Genomic DNA, 16,883 nt, shown 5'->3' with positions numbered 1-16,883 from the left:
GACGTTGCTGGAGATCCAGCTGGCACTGCAGTTGGGTCACACACACCCAGGGGCTTCCTGCCCCCGTTTTAAGAGTAGAATTCTGCCCTTTAGCTCATATCAGGCCATGGTGTACAAGGAGCTCTACATCTGAATATGTTCATAGGACAGCTTTTTGTAGACAATGTATTAGGTGGTTGGACCTTCAAGGGGCTTCTGACACTTGGGAATCCCAGAGCTGAGGAAGTCCAGAATTTCTCTAACCAGTGTTTGGAACTTTAGATGATCATCCAAAAACCTCTTGCTGTTTCAGGAGGATCATCTTGGTGGTACTGTGTGTCCTGTAGGAAGGTGACTTGCTATTCAATCACTTGCCCATCTTCAGAATAGTCTTATCGGTGCTGCTAAAGAAACTATGATCATCTGAGCTATTTCTATTGCCTTCAACCTGCCTTCCTGCACGGGGACAATTCAGTCTTATGTGTGGATTTTCTCTTTTCTGCCTTTGCTTTACTTGCCTCCTTTCCTTCTATTCCTCACTACTCATTTGGAGTACCTTTTCGTGTATATGCTGGACTTCCTTGATAGCTCAGTTGCTAAAGAATCGCCTACAATGAAGGAGACCCGTGTTTGATTCCTTGGTCAGGAAGATTTGCTGGTGAAAGGATAGGTTACCCACTCCAGTATTCTTGGGTTTCCCTTGTGGCTCAGCTGGTAAAGAAATTATCTGCAATGTGGGAGACCTGGGTTTGATTCCTGGGTTGGAAAGATCCCCTGAAGAAGGCAAAGGCTACCCATTCCAGTATTCTGGCCTGAAGAAAGCCATGAATTGTATAGTCCATGGGGTCCCAAAGAGTTGGACACAACTGAGCAACTTTCACTTTCATACACACATGTAAATAAAATGTATTTTGGAATTTGCTGTTTTATAACAGAACTTGTTATTGCATGTGACTATCTGCATTGCAAACAGTTTTCAGGAAATTGACTAGTTACTAATGCTACTTATGGGGAAAATTATAGAGAGTTTAAGATCTTTATAACGAAAATTAAGATCTGTTTCAGTTGGATTATATTTTTACTGCGTTGAGTTTAAAGAGAATTGCATTTTTAAAACTGAACAAAAGAAGCTTTTGTAAAATTTAGTGATAAAAAAATTTTGAAAGGTGGAACTTGATATTACCATTAATGATAAATATGCCTTTTATCATAATTATAAAATATCATTTCTAAGGGTATATTATTTTGAATATGCATATCAGCAATTTTATTAATATTCTGGTTTATTTTCTTTAATGCTGCATAGCATATATTATCCTAGGAGTCCTCTTTCAGAGGATTTTATCTCTTGCTAGCTTTCAGGAATTTCCAGGTTCACAGCAGCTGACTTTTTACTACAAGTTTTATGACTCTAAAACCATTAGAAGAACATCAATGTTTCCCTAAATTGGTTTTTTTGGAGAAATGTAATATGTTTGATAAATTAAAATAAAAAGATGGAAACATAACAGCATATTGGATTACTTGTTAATTTTTCTTTCTCAAATGTTTTATATTGAAAGGGATTGATTTGTGGAGTACATTTTCAAACCAATTTCACCTTTGTTTCTAGAAAAACTACATTTTGTCCTAGAAAGCTATTGACATTTCATCAGAGGAAACAGATTCAGAATTGCTGCCCAGTAAAAATCCTTCTTAGTGATAGTACTCTATCTTTCACCAAAGACAATGCAATTGACCTTGGGTCAGAGGATAAAAAGCTGCCATTATGAAATGACAGAATAACTGGTTGTCTTCCTCGGCTGAGTTTCTGCCATCACAGACTTCTTTGAGCCATGCTGTTATATAGGGAAGGAACTAATCCAATATCCACAGCAAACTAGATTATACAATTACTTTGTCAATTTAAATTGGTAGGTTTGTCAGAAATAAAAGCAGAACTTCAAACATATTCAGAGATCATAAACATGAATGAAATAGAACTTAAAAGTATCTTGCCATCTAAAATGTCCCAAGTCAATTTCATATACTTCAATTTGTTTATCTTTAGGCTCTGCCTCATCTAAGATTAGAAGGCTAAAACACATTTAAATTATAATCATCTCACAATAGCACTTCAAACATAAACCCATTAATTGTCTCCTTTCAAATGATTATTTCAAATAAGCTTCTTAAACAGAAAACATCTAACAGTAAGCAACGACTTACTTCTTTCAAAAAGGGAGAAACTATTGTTTTAAATACAATGATTTCTATTATCACATCACATTGAATAGGTAAGATCATGCAAATATCCTGAAAGTTCTCACCTCCTTTTCAGGAAAGTATCAGTTCAGTTCAGTTCCCTTACTCAGTCATGTCCAACTCTGACCCCACAGACTGCAGCACACCAGGTTTCCCTGTCCATCACCAACTCCATGAGCTTGCTCAAACTCATGTCCATTAAATCAGTGATACCATTCAACCATCTCATCCTCTGTCATCCCCTTCTTTTCCTGCCTTCAATCTTTCCCAGTATCAGGGTCTTTTCCAATGAGTCAGCTCTTCACGTCAGGTGATCAAAGTATTGGAGTTTTGGCTTCAGCATCTGTCTTTCCAATGAATATTCAGGACTGATTTCCTTTAGAATGGACTGGTTGGATCTCCTTGCAGTCCAAGGGACTCTCAACAGTATTCTCCAAACCACAGTTCAAAAGCATCAATTCTTTGGCACTCAGCTTTCTTTATGGTCCAGCTTTCCATCAGGAAAGTATAGATGTAAGATAATCTCATAGGAAAATTCACAGTAACAGAGATAAATAAAAAGAAAGTGTTAGGAGCTGAGGGTATGGGTTTATTTTCCATTTATTCTTGGGAGGCTACTGAGTAGCTCAATTTAAGGACACTGCCTCAGACATTAAAGGTAGAAATGAGCCATCATTCTTGTTTCCATTGTGTCGTTGATTAATTTTGCAGTCATGGACAGGCCACTTATTTTTCTGAACTTTTTCTTTCCAGACATTACAATGGAAGATTTAAACCTTTTTTTCCTCCAAAGAGTCTTCTAGTTATAATTATACCATTATTTATTTTATTTGTATTGCATGAAGTTATTGAACTACCCAGATTTATTTTATTTTTTAAAAATGTGCACCATTTGATCATACTAAAAAAAAAAAAATCTCTGAAATGAATATTAATATTTGACTTCACACATGGGCCATGCATCAGGGACACCACTGATGCTTATACCCAGCAGTTAGAGGTGGCAGTCTTGTGGAACTCTGCCGGGTGTTTACCTTCCACCCAATGAGCTGGCTTACTGTACTTGGAGCAGGCAGACAAATGTGGTAGAATCCCAAGGATGCCCATGTCCTAATCCCAGGAATGGGTGAATATGTTACTTTATACAGAGAATTGGAAGATGTGATTAATTATCCTAAGATGGGGATATATCCTGGTGTATCCAAGTGGGACCAATGTAATCAACCTTGTCCTTATAAGTGAAAAGGGGAAGATGGAGGATCAGAGACGGGAACATGGTGACAGAAGGAGAGGTTAGAGTGATGGGATTGTTGGCTTTGAGAATAGAAAGCCAAAAAATATGAGCAGCCTCTAGAAACTCAAAAAAAGGCAGGAATGTAGGTTCTTCTTTCTGGCCTCCAGAAGGAAACTGGAGGGTTAATAACCTGTCAAAGGTGGATTTTAGCCATGTGAGACCCATTTGGGGCCTCCTACCTCAAGAACTGTAACATAAGAAATATTATCTAAATCATTATGCTTGTGATTTTTTTTTTTTTTTTTTGTAGCCTTTTTGGAGCTATAGGAATCTTACAGTTATATTTTCATCTCTATCTCTTTTTATCTCACCTGAAAGTAATAACCTCTATTAAATTTCACTGTACAATTGCTTAGTTTTTAATAGCATCTTATTTAATTATTTCAATGTCTTCCTAATTCATATGTAAGCAGACACTCATATTTTTAAGGTCAGGTCTACAGGATTTGCTGATGGTTTAAATGCATAAATCAAACATTAGATATTATAAATAAAATATCAACCTTAGGCATTGTTTCTGTTTTTCACCTTATCAAATGTAAGAATGGGTTCATTGGGTTTGGTGGGGTGAAGGAAGGAGGAGAATGCTGAAATGGAAACATCCTGAGTGGGACTAAGCACACGGCAAGTTTGAAATGCCTAGTAGATGTCCAACATAAGTGTTTTCTGAATAGTTGTATTCATCTGGATTTTAAAGGATCAGCATATAAACCTGGAACTCATGAGATACAAGTAGTGTTTAAGATTATGGAGCATGATAAGATCACCCACATAGTAAGTGTAGTATGGAAGAGAAGAGGGTTCTTGGGCATGCCAAGGTTAAGAGCTTGGGAATAAGAAGAAACAGAAAAGGAGATGAGCATGAGTAGCCAGTGAAACTGGTGATATACTAAGAGGATGAACTGTTTCAAAATGTGGTAGTAATCAACTGTGCCAAATGCTGTTGATGGGTTACATGAGAACTGAGACTTGAATGTTTAGTAAAGCAAGATGGAAATTATTGTTTACTTTGGCAAAATGGCATTAGAGATAGACAAAACAAGACAAAGTCATTTGGAGTATATTCAAAACAAAAATTTAAAAAATCAAGATAAACACTTACTTTGGAAAGAGATGTGGATCAAAGGAATTTTGTTCCTTTTTCTTTGAATATGGGTAAATTGCAGTTTGGTGCTATGGGAATGGTTCCACTTGATGATCTGAGAGATGAAGGAAATGAAGGAGATGATCACTGGAGTGAAGTTGCTGAATAGGTCAGAGGAGATGGGATCTACAGCACAACTAAAAGGATTAATTTAAAGCATAATTAGTTCAATAATTACAGAAAGGAAGAAAAACATATGAGTACAGTTGGTCCTTGTGTTCCTTTTTGCTCTGTAGTATTTTCTGGCCTCACTGAAACCCCTCTATCAGGAGTCCATAACCATGGTATCACATGTGACAATATTCCAAGCAATGTCTGATGGTTTAAACTCTTCTTCTAGAAATGCCCTATTGTGAAATAATCAGTTCTTTCTGCAGTTCTCTTTCACCAAATCTGTCATATAGGAAGATTGTATCACACTGCAGTTAGGGGCAGAGGTCCAAAGGTTGTTTCTGGTTAATTACTTTATGCATTCATTTTGTTACCAAATGCTAGTTGTGTGCTCAATGCAATGTGAGGCCAAATAAACCAACTCCTTGGAGTTTGGAGAAGAAAAAGTTTTAATTCAGAGTCATGCAAGGAGATGGGTGACTCACACCCAAGAGTTGTTGCAGACTTTTTGGTATAGGAATCCTGTGTTCTTGCAGCTGTCACATGATATTCCTGTAAACCTTCAACAAGATAAGTATTATTCTCTGTTCTGCAACTTTTTATCTCTGTATGATTGGACTCTTGAAGGTCAGAGTCCTGAGAAAAGGTTATTCTGTATATTTCAGGATATAGGCAACATACTCTTTCATAAAGGGAGCAGAGTTAGCATGACTAAGCACAGGCTCCAAAGCACAAAGGTCAAGGTAAAAGCAATAGATCTAGTGTGGAGTCAGACTTTTCTTCTCTATCACAGTTTCTTAATGATTAGATGTGTAGTTTGAATTTAATGCACACATGTATCCTTCTTTATCACTAGCACCACCTGGGAAGCCCCTAAAATATCTTCCCCTGTTCCATCAGAGCCTGCTTCTTTATTGTTTTATTCACTAAGTCAAGTCTGATTCTTTTGCAACCCTATGAATGTAGCCCACCAGGCTTCTCTGTCCTTGAGATTTTCCAGGCAAGAATACTGAAATGGGTTTCCATTTCCTTCTCCAGGGTACCTTCCCAACCCAGGAATTGAACTCTCATTTCCTGCTTGGCAGGCAGATTTTTCACCACTGGGCCACCTAAGAAGCCCTTGAACCTAATGAGATCTATATACATGTTAGTTTTTCTTAGTTAGTATAATCTGTTGAGTACAACAATATGTAACTTAAATAGACTTTAAAAAAATTAATGAGATAATATGTATCAACACATCTCATATCAAATGTTTGATAAATGTTTCTTTTTTTCTCTTCATATTTTTTATATTAGTTATATGATTTAATTCAAATGGTTGGTTTTTCTCCTCTATTCAGTCTATAAACATTCTGTATTTCAGAGATAATTTTTTGGTCCTCTTCTCTTTCTAGACTTTCTCCCTGAGTGATATTGCCAATTCCTATGGATTTAAATATTGCCCTATCACAATGACTCCCAAAAGTATAGATCCAGAATAGAATGCTCTTCTGAGCCCAAACCCATCCAACTTTGCACTCACACTTCTATGTAGATGCCTCCTTGATTCCTCAAAATTAACTTGTGCATAAAGTATCTCTTTTTCCCTCATTCCAATTTTCCCTTTCTTGGAACTTACTATGATTCCTTCAATTTAATCTTCTCTACCTTGGTTAAAAAAAAAACCACACAGTCCACTTATTCAGGCTTGAAACCTGAGTTTCTTTTGTACTTTTCCATTTCCTTGATAACCATTCTGTAATTCAAAAGCCTTATCAATTCCATCTCCTAAGTGCAACAACATAGTTTTTTTCCTCTTTTTCCCATCTAATGCATTTCCATGAAAGCATGGATTCAGTTGCAATCATATCTTTGCTGTTGTTTTTCAGTGGCCAAGTCATGTCCAACTCTTTGCAACCCCATGAACTGCTACATGCCAGGCTTCCCTGTCTTTCACCATCTCTTGGAGTTTCCTCAAACTCATGTCCATTGAGTTTTTGATGCCATTCAACCATCTCACCCTCTGTCACCCGCTTCTCTTCTTGCCCTCATTCTTTCCCAGCATCAGGGTCTTTTCCATTAAGTTGGCTTTTCACATCAGGTGTCCAAAATATTGAAGCTTCAGCTTTAGCATCAGTCCTTCCAATGAGTATTCAGAATTGATTTCCTTTAGGATTGACTGGTTTGATCTCCTTGCTGTCCAAAGGTCTCTCAAGAGTCCTCCAGTACCACAGTTGGAAAGCATCAATTCTTCACTGCTCAGCCTTCTTCATGGTACAACTCTGACATCTGTGCATGACTACTGGAAAAACCGTAGCTTTGACTGTACCGAACTTTGTCAGCAAAGTGATGTCTCTGTTTTTTAATATGCTGTCTAGGTTAGTCATACCCTTTCTTCCAAGAAGCAAGTGTTTGTTAATTTCATGGCTGCAGTCACTGTCTGCAGTGATTTTGGAGCTCAAAAAAATGAAATCTCTCACTGTTTCCACCCTTTCCCCATCTATTTTCCATGAAATAATGGGACTGGAAGCCATGATCTTCATTTTCTGAATGTTGAGTTTCGAGCCAGCTTGACTCTCCTCTTTCACCTTCAACAAGAGGCTTGTTAATTCCTCTTCACTTCCTACCGTTAAAGTGGTATCATCTGCATATCTGAGGCTGTTGATATTTCTCCCCACAATCTTGATTCCAGTTTGTGAGTCATCCAGCCCAGTATTTCCCATGATATACTCTGGATATAAGTTGAATAATCAGGGTGGCAATATACAGCCTTGAGGTATTCCTTTCCCAGTTTGGAACCAGTCCATTGTTCCCAGTCCACTTGTTACTGTTGATTCTTGTACTGCATACAGGTTTCTCAGAAGGCAGGTAAGGTGGTCTAGTACTCCCATCTCCTTAAGAGTTTTTCACAGTTTGTTGTGATCCACACAGTCAGACTTTATCATAGTCAATGAAGAAGATGTAGACTTTGTTGTTGTTGTTGTTGTTTTAATTCCCTTGCTTTTTTGATGATCCAATGGATGTTGGCCATTTGATCTCTGGTTCCTCTGCCTTTTCTAAATCCTGCTTGTACATCTGGAAGTTCTCAGTTAACATATTGCTGAAGCCTAGCTTGAGGGATTTTGAACATAATCTTGCTGGCATGTGAAATGAGTGCAATTGTATGGTAACTTGAATATTCTTTGGCATTGCTTTTCTTTGGGATTGGAATGAAAACTGATCTTTCCAGTCCTGTGGCCATTGCTGAGTTTTCCAAATTTGCTGGCATATTGAGTGCAGCACTTTCACAGCATCATGTTTTAGGATTTGAAATAGCTCAAAATAGCTGGAAGAGCTGGAATTCCATCACCTCCACTGGCTTTGTTTCTAGTAATGGTTCCTAAGGCCCACTTTACTTCACACTCCAGGATTCGGGCTCTAGGTGAGTGATCACACTGTCATGGTTTTCTGGGTCAATAAGACTTTTTTTTTTTTCTTTAATGGTTCTTCTGTGTATTCTTGCCACCTCTTCTTAACCTCTTCTGTTTCTGTTAGGTGTTTGCCCTTTCTGCCTTTATTGTGTCTCCTAACCAGGTTAACTGGTTTACTCCTTCTCAGTCATTTAGTCTCCCCCCTAACAGAATAGTATGTGATAGTAATGTGCATTTAATCACATACTGTTAAAGCATACTGTTTTCTCATTGTTCCTAGATAAACTCTAACTTTGATCCCTTTAACTGTATCCAATATCTTTCCTTATGTTCTTCATATATAAGAAATTATTTCCTTCCTCAGGGCCTTTGCATGTGATGTTTTCTTAGCCTGTAATGTTTCTTTCCCCAATCCTCACATGACCAGCATCTCATTCCTTGGATCCAGATATAAAGGGATCTCTTCAGTGAGATGGCTTCCTTCAATAGCCTATCTCCATACTCACAATTCATCTCAGTCCTTTATGTGTTTCCTTTAAAGTGTTAATATAACAAGCAAAATACATTAATATTTTATTTTTAAAAGAAAAAGGTGGGGAGGGAATCTATGAGATTCTGTTTCCTGGCACAGTATCTAGTACAATTTCTGCTGCAGCATAGGTATTCAATAAATAATCACCAATTTTATTTTAAAATTTTATAAATATATTTTGTTACATTTTTATAAAACATGATATAAAACAAAGCTGATTTAAGAAGTGAATTAATAAATTTTATTTAGCTGAGAATATCTACATTTATTTATTTAGCCTATGAAATATTTTATTCTATTTATATGACTAAATATCAAATGGCATAAATAGAATTAGTGAAAGTATGCTTACATACTATATATTGAAAGCCTTCATTTAATCAAAATTATAAATTTAAAATATAAATAGATTTATCTGATGTCACACACTTCAGTGGCTTTACTGGAATGAAAATAGAGCTTGAAGCAGAATAACAGACTGTCTTACATCTGTGAATATTCAAGTTTTGACCAATATCTGTGTGGCTTGAGGCTGTTGGACATCTGGTAAATTTCACTCCTGTATTTTGGCATATATTCCTTTGCTATGTTCAGGGAAAAAAAATAAATGCTTGCAATGGGTGACTGAAATACTCATGAGAAATTCATCCTTGAATATTTTAACTTTTTAAATAGTTTATTAAATCTCATTTTCCATTCAAATAGATGAAAGCACAGGTTAAATTAAAGTCATTTAATTGTGGTGGTCAGTGCCCAATTATTGATAAAGGAATTTTTTAAACAATTTACTGATGAAAAAAATAGTAAACTATGTGATTTAAGCTGACATTTTTCTGTAGTTTTGATGTTTCATTCTTATAAAATTCCTTTTCAATTACTGACTCAATGGCCATGAGTTTGAGCGAACTGTTGGAGATAGTGTAGGACAGGAAAGTCTGGCATGCTGCAGGGGGTTGTGACGAGTCAGACCTGACTGAGTGACTGAAAACAATACCACCAGAATATGGAAAGAGTTAAAGGAGGTGAATTTGAGATTTAACTCAAAGTTCACAAACTAAGTCACCTTTACTTTCCTTACCTCTAATGTTTCTTCTGGTTTCACCTTTAATACATAGATTTCCATGTCACATTCTACACTAGTCATAGTTTCTTTGCTCAAGAAATTCCCAAATATGTTGAAAATCAGACCTATGTAAATATAACCAGGGAGAAACTTCAGGAAGCTCTAAATGCCAGAGAAGCAGTTGTCCCTACAACTCTGACAGTGCTAAAAGGTCCGAAGGACACAAAACTCAAGTCCTGAATAAACAAATGAACTGTGTTCTCCATGTACTGAACATTCCAGCTGATGCATGCAAAAATTGCCTTAATGATAGTGTGCCCAATTTACAACCATTGTCCACCCTAATTATTAATAGTATCCCTTTTCATTCCCAAAATAACTGGTTTAAATGAGTTGATCCTCCTATTTAATGCTTTCATGAGTGCCAGGGGGTACAGCAGCAAAATAAGTTAAACTGCTCTCCCTTCCTCCCCTTTCTGTGAAGTACACAAACTTATTCCTTTCTCTACTTCCTCTTACCACCAGACCTCACTTGACTCAAAGTGCTGACTAGCTTGGAAAAACTTATCTTCATTTCAGGAATTCACTCTTAACACATTACAGGAGGCTTTTCTTTATAGGAGATCAAGATTCAGCTCATAATTTTATCATTAATATAAATCTGACCTTTAAAAGCAATTTATTAATGCTACAGTTGTAGAATCTGGAATGATTCCTTTGTACTGCAACTCCTGCCTTCCTAGAATTACATATACTTGCAACTCTAGAATTATAATCTCTAGGCATGGCCTCTCTGGACTCATTGTGAAGATTCCTGATCCTTCTGACATATTTATTGCTGTTTTTGTTCAGTCACTAAGTTGTGTCCAACTCTCTGTGACTCTGCAGACTGCAGCACACCAGGCTCCTCTGTCCTTCACTATCTCCTTGAGTTTGCTCAAATTTATGTCCATTGAGTGGGTGATGCTGTCTAATATTTACCCACCTTCTAAACCCTCACCTGTGTGTGATAGCCACACATCACACATGCTTCTCAACTATGATCTTAGCTCTTCTTCCAAAATAACCTAAGTTCTTTCCACATGTATATAGTCTTACATATAATCTGTTAGACCAGACTCTGGGAAACCCTAGCGTCCTATTCTGGATGCTTAAGTATTCTGTAGACAAATCAGACCCATTATAAACTCCTTCTTTTATTTACCAAAAGTTTCTAAAAAGTATTTCTCCTCACTTCTTCTCCCTCCCCCCCCCCAAAAAAACACTAATGAATCTAGGAGAAATTTTAAAACTGCTTTCAAATTAAAGTGTTGGAAAATGCAGCACAAAAGCCTTTGTTCAGAATCCCTTTGGATTCATTCCCAAATATCTAAATGCAAATATCCATTACCAGTCTATTTATCTATCAAATTATATATTTATCTATCTATATATGTCATTTCACCAAGGTTTCCATGGCAATTAATCTTTGTTTTGGGGTATCATGGAGGACATAAGGAAGAACTCTGATGCCAGCCTTTTGAAAAGAAATATTCAGGAGCTCTGTACTGCTGACACTCACAGTTAGCACCAGCCACAGCTACTGCAGTCGTAACTATCATTTTGGCGTGGACCCAAGAAGGCAGAAAGAGAAAGGGGTGACAGAAGGTGATATCGTTGGATGACATCATTGACTCAATGGACATGAGTTTGAGCAAACTCTGGGAGATAGTGAAAGACAGGGAAGCCTGGTGTGCTGCAGTTCATGGGGTTGCAAAGAGTTGGACATGACTTAGTGACTTAACAACAGCAAGGCAAAAACAACTTTATTCTTTGTGATTTCCATTGGGAAAAAAAATCTCATCTTTACTCCCTGCATGGCTTTTACCATGCACCAAACTCCTTTCCTCCACTGTTCTATTCATCTCCTCTCTCTTCTTGCCTCTGCTGAAGGGTGATTTTTCTGAGGTAGTGATTATAATCATGAATGCCTGCAAAGCTGTCTAGCTTCTCAGGTAGACACCACTGAACTTATAACTCACAATTCACCAGTTCATCCACATTCCAAAGTTTCCCTCTGAATCAAAACTTATGTCCTTCTTACCTCACATATTATAGCGTTTTCTGTTATACCTGTATACCTCTACCTATCCATGAGCCTTAGTTTCCCCATCTGCAAAACTCAGATGGGAACCATGAGCAGCGCTAGCCTTGGGCTTGTTGGGAGGATCTGATGATGGTGTGGAGTAAGTGGTAACTGGTTGAATGATTTGGATAAGGAAATGGCAACCCAATCCAACATTCTTGCCTGAGAAATCCCATGGACAGAGGAGCCTGGCAGGCTACAGTTCATAGGGTCGCAAAGAGTTAGACATGACCTAAAGACTAAGCATGCCCTTGTACATGCGCGAAGGTAACCAGGGGGCTACGTTTGAAAATGAGGTTGTGTCTGAATCATAGTGTCACGATTGGCTTTTAAATTTTTAATTTAATTTTAATTAAAGATTTGAAATTTTCATTTGCTAATTCTCTGACTCCCTTCTCTTATATCTTCTGAACGAAAGGAACCACTTTTATGTACATAGCCTAACTTGACTTCTAATATGGGTTTAATAGATGTTAGTTTCCTTTATTAATATTGACTTATAATTACAAAAGTATTGCAAATATTTAATCAGACTCAGATTAACAAACAGAACCTGACCAACAGTGCCATAAGAGTAATCAATTTTCTTACTTCTAACACCAAGAATTTCATTTGGAACATTCTTATTTTACAGATGTAGGAACTGAAGCTTGTTCTTTTGACCCCAGACCTGGGATTTAGTAGACCCTCTCCAATAAGCACTAACAAGAAGAAAATAATAGCTACTATGGTAGGTCTGTGACTTCATCAGGAAGGAATGGGCAGGGAGAGAAAGGAGGAGGAAGGAAGTATATATTTTATTATGTTATGTTATTATGGAACAACAAAATGTTTACAAATTGGGAAAGGAGTATGTCAAGGCTATATACTGTCACCTTGCTTATTTAACTTATATACAGAGTACATCATGTGAAATGCCAGGCTGGATGAAGCACAGCTGGAATCAAGATTGGTGGGAGAAATATTAGTAATCTCAGATATGCAGATAACACCACCCTTATGGCAGAAAGTGAAGAGGAACTGAGGAGCCTCAAGATGAAAGTGAAAGAGGAGAGTGAAAAAGTTGGCTTAAAACTCAGTGTTCAAAAAACTAAGATCATGGCATCTGGTCCCATCACTTCATGGCAAATAGATGGGGAAAACAATAGAAACAAGACAACTTTATTTTCTTGGGCTCCAAGATGCAGCTGGTGACTGCAGCCATGAAATTAAAAGATTCCTGCTCCTTGGAAAAAAAGCTATGACTAACCTAGACAGCATATTAAAAATCAGAGATGTTATTTTACTGACAAATGTTTGTATAGTCAAAGCTATGGTTTCTCCAGTAGTCATAGATGTGAGATTTGTACCATAAAGAAAGCTGAGCACTGAAGAATTGTTGCTTTTGAACTGTGGCATTGAGGAACACTCTTGAGAGCCACTTGGACAGCAAGGGGATCAAACCAGTCAATCCTAAAGGAAATCTACCCAGATATTCATTGGAAGGGCTGATGCTGAAGCTGAAACCCCAATATTTAGGCCAGCTGATGTGAAGAACTGACTCATTGGAAAAGACCCTGGTGCTGGGAAGGAGGAGAAGGATGGTTGGGTGGCATCACTGACTGGATGGACATGAGTTTGAGCAAGCTCCAGGAGTTGGTAATGGACAGGGAAGCATGGTGTGCTGCATTCACGGGGCCACAAAGAGTCAGACGTATCTGAGTGATTGAATTGAACTGATTACAAAATAGTTCAGTTGGAAGAGTATAAACTATATTCAAAGATCCTTCTTTGTTTTCAGATTTCACAAAGACCCCTTGTCAATCACAATTGGGTGTCCCTATCTCTATTTTGATTCTTCACATCTCATTGGCTATCACCGGCACCAGGCTCCAGGCCAAAGCTCTAAATGTTTGACATTATATCAAGTTATTATTAAAACATTTGGTAGAAATACATGCCTGAGAGAAGATGAGTATCTTAAAAATGTTTCTGATGCTTGACCTTCTAAAAAGCCAAGCTAGCTCATAATTCATATATAAATACATATACACATTCACTGTATAATTTCCTAGCTATTCAATATTAAATTCCTATGAGACTATGCTTTCAAAATAAAAAGTAGATCGATGACGACACCCTCTCATGCATTCCTCGGAAATCTGAACAAATTGAGTGAGAACTCACTACCGTCTCCTCATCGAAACTGAGGTCCAGCACGTTGAAAAAAATAAAATAAAATAAAATAAAATAAAATAAAAAGTAAACTTTCCATGACAAAACCTGAGTCTAAACCTGCTTGTTTAAGTAAGGGAGTAAATAACTGTCAAAATTCAAATGGCTGCTTCATCAATTCATTGCTTTTAGCTAGTTTGCCTCTTTTGAAATCCAGGTCTTCGTTGGCCCCTAGGCAAAGATGGAGCAGCTGTCGATGCAAGTTGTTGTCCAGCTGGGAGAAAATTGAAACTGTTACAGCTTCATTACTGTCCAGGAAGTTGTTTACATCACAAGAGTTAGATAGTCATCTGGAAGATATTACAGTAGTCAATTCTAATTTTAAGGAAATTCAAATATCTTCTGCTATTCTACACTTTTAAATGTTTACAGGTTAAATGTTTAACTCTAAAATTTAAGAAAATGAATAGCTCTTATATTTGTATTTGCAGTAAAGGTATATTGATTTTGGAAATATTCAAATAAATATTATTGGTATTAACTTTAAAAGAAATGTTTTAAAGATATGACATTCTACTTTCTATCAAAAATTCAACTGGATTTATAAAATAGCGAAAAGAGTAAAAAACATTTTCAGCCAAGAAAACTAGAGATTCAAAACTTTCACCTGAATTAAAGATTAGGTAATTTTAGGTATACCTTCTGTTTGAAGTAGACTATAATTCTTTATCCTTCAAAGGTAATTTAGAAATCTAGCTAATATATGTAGTATATATTAACCTAGAATTCTTTTACAATTTTACCTGTTACTTTTAAATGTGATATCTAGAAAAAAGTTAACAAGCACCAAAAAAAAAAAAATAAATAAATCTAAGAGTTCTTTCAAGTAGTCTTAGTCATTAAAAATTTAAAAGTATATGTCCCCTGCAACTTACCATTTAAGTCTCATTATTAGGAATTAGTCTACCATAAGAGAAAAAGAACTACTAAAAGGTTTAAAAATAACATAGTAAACAATACATTTGATAGTTTCACATTTCCTGTATTAGGCAAAAATAAAATTTTGAAGTTACCTTTTATCATCATAAATAATCTTATTAGTAAAATCCTTTGTGAAACTCCTTATAAAAACATACAGTCCACAGTTTTCCATAACTATATATTTCTGACATATATTATGAGAGAAAATAGAATTTTTCTTCATGTGTGTACTGATTGGTAATGGAGGTCAAAAAATATTTCTTCTCCAAACTAACAAAATTTCATTTTTCTTTTTCTTTTTTTTTTTTTTAGAGTAAAATGTGTTCTGTTCTTTTAGTAGAAAAAAATACATGCATATCTGAAAATAGATATGTTATATTTATTCTAGAATGTTTCATTATTTAAATCATTTGGAAAAATTATGCACAATTAATTCTAAACATAATTAGAAAGAATATTTAGCACTTTTATATAGTTTGTATTAGTTCTAAATGTGGTACAAAACTGGACTCATAGTCACTGAATTCTTTGCCATTATCCACTCAGTATTTCACTTTAAAATACTCTTGAAAACGCCCTAAAAATTACCAACTTTATTTAATCTTGACACTTGAATATGCATTATTTTCAATATTTTAAGTGAAGAAATGAGGAGTTTGTATAAGTCACCACAGCTATCTGAAGGAAAGCCAGCTGTATCATTTGCAAGCTCAACTATCAATTTTTTTCAAAGAAAAGCATTCGCATTTGAAAGACCGCCTAATAGAAAATTTCTGGGAGAACAAGATGGTGGAGGAGTAGGTTGACTTGGAGTATGTCTCTCTCCATGGATACATCAGGAAATGCCTTCAGAGACAGAAGTGCATGTAGAACACCAGCTGAGAGCGAACAGGAGTACCTCACCAGCAGAAAAGAATCTATAGAATCATGCAAAACTCGGTAGGGTGAAGAAACTAGGGGGGAAAACGGGAGTGTTAGTAGGACTGCACCTTCCCTCAGTGGGTGGGGGAACTGAAGCAGGGGTCCGATCCCCGTAAAGGGGCACTTGTCCGATCCAGAGGAGACACATTTAAGGCTGAGAGTGAAACAGCTGATCTGTGGCAGCCTAAATGGAATGAGAATTAGACAGTCCTTGCCGCAGCCATACACACCCTGGACAGGGACATGGATCCCCTGGAAGGCACAGTGGCTGGGAGCCAGAGTTTAGGGATTGTGGAGCAGTCTCCAGGTAAGGGCTGCTGTTGACTGCAGAGAGATGGATCGAGGGGATGTGAGGGAGGAGATTTGTGGTGGGAAATGCCTGTGGAGGAAAGCCAGGCAGCCATGCAAACAAAGCGATACTGTTGAGTCAGGCATAGCGGGTGGAGCCATCACCATAGCCTCTCTCCCCACACTCCAGCATCGGCAGCTGAACAATAGAAAGGGTGACCCATCAAGCACATGATGCACCAAACTACGGAGTAGGACCCCAGCCAGGGGGCCCCTTTAAGTGCCTGATGTGCCGATCTACAGAGTAGGACCCCAGCCAGGGGGGTTCATCTATGTGCCTGATGCACCGAACAGCAGAGAAGGTCCCCAGGCAAGGGAGCCCTCTAAGTGCCTGAACAGGTGGAGCTATGGAGAAAGACTGGCCAAAGAGGCCTTCTGATCGCCAGCTACCAGAGGCTCAAAAAAAGACTGATAGGGCCATAACGCCTGCAGCTGAGGCGGTCCGTGTCCCTGCACAGTTGGCGCCGCCAGGGTTCTGGCAACCCAAGTAGCTGCATCACCTTCACACTCAAGCCCCACTGGGGCAGAGCCACCAGCAAAAAGGAGTCTTACACCTATGCATACAGTCGTGTCCAACTCTTTGCGACCCTGAGGG

At 37.4% G+C, this 16,883-nt stretch overlaps 1 non-coding gene across 1 annotated transcript; it reads left to right on the top strand.

Annotated features, from left to right (window-relative positions):
- Positions 1-13,986: 13,986 nt before the first annotated feature.
- LOC122683984 lies at positions 13,987-14,078 on the top strand. The gene has a single exon (XR_006337892.1). It is a non-coding gene; the product is annotated as a small nucleolar RNA SNORD116 (small nucleolar RNA).
- Positions 14,079-16,883: the final 2,805 nt, after the last annotated feature.

The sequence above is a fragment of the Cervus elaphus genome, chromosome 25, assembly GCF_910594005.1.
Source record: "Cervus elaphus chromosome 25, mCerEla1.1, whole genome shotgun sequence".
NCBI classification, from domain to species: domain Eukaryota; kingdom Metazoa; phylum Chordata; class Mammalia; order Artiodactyla; family Cervidae; genus Cervus; species Cervus elaphus.
This window is presented reverse-complemented; position numbering and strand designations above follow the sequence as displayed.